Source organism: Balaenoptera physalus, assembly GCF_965194825.1.
Source record: "Balaenoptera physalus genome assembly, chromosome: 6".
NCBI lineage: Eukaryota > Metazoa > Chordata > Mammalia > Artiodactyla > Balaenopteridae > Balaenoptera > Balaenoptera physalus.
Window position 1 is genome coordinate 11,579,355 of NC_138885.1, and position 3,882 is coordinate 11,583,236.

The 3,882-nt window shown below is 37.9% G+C and overlaps 1 pseudogene across 1 annotated transcript; it reads right to left on the minus strand.

Annotated features, from left to right (window-relative positions):
* Nucleotides 1–218: 218 nt before the first annotated feature.
* Nucleotides 219–1,499, minus strand: LOC309662617 (serpin B6 pseudogene; annotated as a pseudogene). The gene has a single exon. The product of its transcript is annotated as a serpin B6 pseudogene (transcript).
* Nucleotides 1,500–3,882: the final 2,383 nt, after the last annotated feature.

Genomic DNA, 3,882 nt, shown 5'->3' on the forward strand with positions numbered 1-3,882 from the left:
CTCTATTGCTCTGTCCTCTGTATATAATATATGATATGGTTAAAACATTTATTACAGTATGCATAATATATTGTATATATGAATATGCGTAAATAAATATCTGTATACACTTAAACACACCTATTTTATTTTTAAGTGAATCCACACATGTATTAGTCAGGGCTCTCCAGAGAAACAGAATCACTTATATTTAATTATTTACATATTTTTTTTTTCAAAATTGGACCCTTTATTTTTGGATTGTCACCAAAGTCATTTTGGCTTGGAGACACATTGTGAAGTTTCAGAGGAAAAGTGGGTCAGTAGGAGACAGGAGAATGTCTATCAGCTGCACCAACCATTTCCTTGTAGGGAGGAAAATCAGCCACACAAGGAATAAAATTGGTTTTGGTGTGCTGGATAAAGAAAAGGAAGGAGTGGTCCTCAGAGAACCTGGGGATCATTCTTACATGTGGCATCATCATGATGACAGCAGTGGTGGCCATGACCTCCATGCCTTCCTCATTGACCTCCACGAAGGACCTGTGCAGGACCTTGGGCAGATGCAGGTCTCTCTTGGATGATACTCCAAGAGAGTTGCCCTGGCTGCTCCAAGGCATCCGTCATTCCCAGACTGCAAAGAGCACCCTGTCTGTCCTATTTCTCCAGCAGTTTAAATCTAAGGAGGAAACCTTCCACCTCTTCTTCATCCATCATGTCTAGTTTTGTCCATTCTATGAATTTCTCATAAGTAAGTTATTTTCCCACCCTTTTCCAACTGGTCTTTTCATCTGGAAGCATGATGAACATATTCAGCTTCTTGCCAATATGGGGAAGCACCAAAATTTTGGTGACTAGTTCTCCTATATAGGTCTTTTTAAAGGTATATTCCTTAAACATCATTTGCACAGGCTTGTCTTCATTCTTGCTGACTTTCCATTGTCTTTCTTTGGTCTGCACTTCGTTAAGTTGATGAGCCCAGTTTCCTTTGAATTAGATGGCATTCACAGGAATCAGATTAGTCACTGAATTAACTGAATTTGGAGACAGCAACTCTATAATTTTACCTTTTAACTTTTGGCTACCCAGGTGTTTATGTGGTTTCTGGACTCCTCTGAAATGTTGCTCAAGTTGACTCTTCCATCTCTGCTTGGTAGAATTTGCAACAGGAAACTCTGAAAGATGAGAGGAAATCACAGGACTTTTCTTCAAGGAGACTGTTGGCTGTTCTAAGCAAGTACAGTGTGCCAGTTCTGTTAACCTTGATGAGGAGTAACTGGAAACCCTGGTGAGCATCTTCACCTCTGACTCTGCTTTTACTTAAAGAAATGCCTGGGACACCTGGGCTGTGGTTTTTCCACTTGCTCCCATGAAAACCATGACCAGGGAAGAGAAGATGCTCATGGGGTAGAAAAACATGTTTCTCAATATCTGTACGAGTCAGAAGTATATTATAATATACTTATGTATAACATAATTACATACATATACATTTACATATATATATGTGTGTGTCTGTATATATATATATATATATACACACACACACACACATATATATATATATATTTCCTTTGGAATAAGGAATTGACTCATATGATTATGGAAACTGAGAAGCCTCAAGATCTGCAGTCACCAAGCTAGAGAACTAGGAGAGCTGATGGTGTAGCTCCAGTCTGAAAGCCAACAGGCTGGAGACCCCACAAGAGAGGATCCAATGTTTCAGTTCCAGGGCAAAGCCAGGAAATGACTGATTTCCTAGTGAAGGCATTCAGGCAGGAGGAGTTTTTCTTACTCAGACTTTTTGTCCTATTCAGGTCTTGTTACTTAGTAAGAGGCTCACTCATAGCGGAAAGGGCAATCTCCTTTACTTAGTGCACTGATTGAAATGCTAATCTCATCCGGAAACACCTTCACAGACACATCCAGAATAATGTTTGACCAATTGTCTGGGCACCCTGTGGCCCAGTCAAGTTGACATATAAAATTAGCCATCACAACACATAACTAAATACAATTAATCTTTGTATTCAAATATTCACCAAGAATATCATTACCTTTATTTAAAAAAAATCTTTATAAGCAGATATTACCATTTGAACTAGAAACCTGCATACATTGCAGAGAAGAAAAGCCTCCACCTCCTGTTCATGTTCCAGGATAAGATGCTTATTTTACATGATTGAAAATTGAAAAAGAGATTCTGGAAGTGGGTCAGTGGAAAATCAGAAAGCCTCCTGAAGGTAAACTCATTTAAAAGTGGGCTAATCACCCATTACTGTAAATTTTTGAATGTTGGATGCTTACGTTTTGCCCATTTCAGTAAGTTTTTTTTTTTTTGCATTCATTTTCTTTTCAAGTAAGAGAAGAGAAAAGAAACATTTAAATCTGTAAGAAAATTACATGGTGCATTCATAGTTCTGAGTTTCTGGGCCAAACTGAAGTGTTTTTCAGCTATGCCATTAAATAAGCATTAAACGCATTTTATGAATTGAAAAAAAAAAAAAAAAGTGGGCTAATCATGGTCTTCTGGGTCCTCCACCCGCCCCCCTGAAACAAGGTTTACCACTGTAATGAGTTTGAGCTTTTCTCCAAATACATTTTTTTTTATCAAGAAGAAAAATATTCTATCTTCAGGTGTTTCTCTGAGTGTCATTGTTTCATATTCTATTTTAATTATCCACTAGATACACTAAAGTATATTAAAATAAAAGTGAAACGAAGTTCCTTTTAAATCAACATGTGGAACAACTCCAGAAATGATTTATAATACATTCATTCATTCTGGGAAGACTTTGCCACATATGGATCTGCCACATGGGATTTTTTTTCCCTCAAACTGTCAACTTTGTTACTAAACCACTGAGACTACAGTTTTTGTCTGAAGCCAAATCTCTCATTCTTTTCTCTTTTCTGCAGACCTCTCACTGGCTTCAAAGAGGAGATACAAGGAAGAAGGGCTTTCTTTAGTTCTGGGAACTGGGGCAGAGGTGCTTTTTCAGCATTTAACAATACAAAGAAGGAGAAGAAAAGATGATCATAGCTAACTTTACTGTAGCAACTTATTGCAGGGGGCAAATTGCTACATCAAACAGGAGCTAGATGCTTTCAGGCATTGCTTCTGTACTAATCCTCTCTCTTGAGCACAGATAAGGGAAAAGAGATGCATGGCTGTCATTTTATTCTCTGCTATTATGTAATAGAGACCTTCATCCAAGACAAATGGGATTTTATTAGGTAAAAACTAAGTACAAATGTGAATCATCTATTCTGGTCTTGTGGAAAGGCTCCTTTTATACTTATTCTAAGCCTTACTTTTATACTTACTCATTAATTCTGTTGAACTAATGCAACAATCACTTTCTCTGAGCACTATTAAAATATTATTAGAGTCACAAATTTACTCATGGTCTTATCTTCTGAGAGTTTCAAAGTAATGAAACCTAGGACTAGTACAGAGATTATAAAGAGGGGGCAATTTTCTTTCCTCTTGCACATGGGAAATGTTCAATAAATGTTAGCTGTCATCATTGCTATTATGAATATTAATTGTTATTTGCCCTCTCATTCCCCCATTGAGACCTGTCGGCTATCCCAATGCCACCACCAAAACACACACACCTGCATACTGGCAGAACAACAGCCCACCATTCACATTTACACTCAGAGAAATCCAACTGAAAGATTCCACACTGACCCATTCACAAGGGGGTTCATGTACATCCCTGTACCTGAAGACAAGAAGAATGCCATCCTCGCCCACTCCCCAACCATAAGAATACAAGACTAAGAGGGAAAAAAGGGCAAACTTTCTATTTTGTTCCATACTGCCAAGAGGTCCCTGTATGATGCAAAGGAATAAGCCCAGATTTTTAAAGTCAAAGAGACCTGAGTTTGAATCTC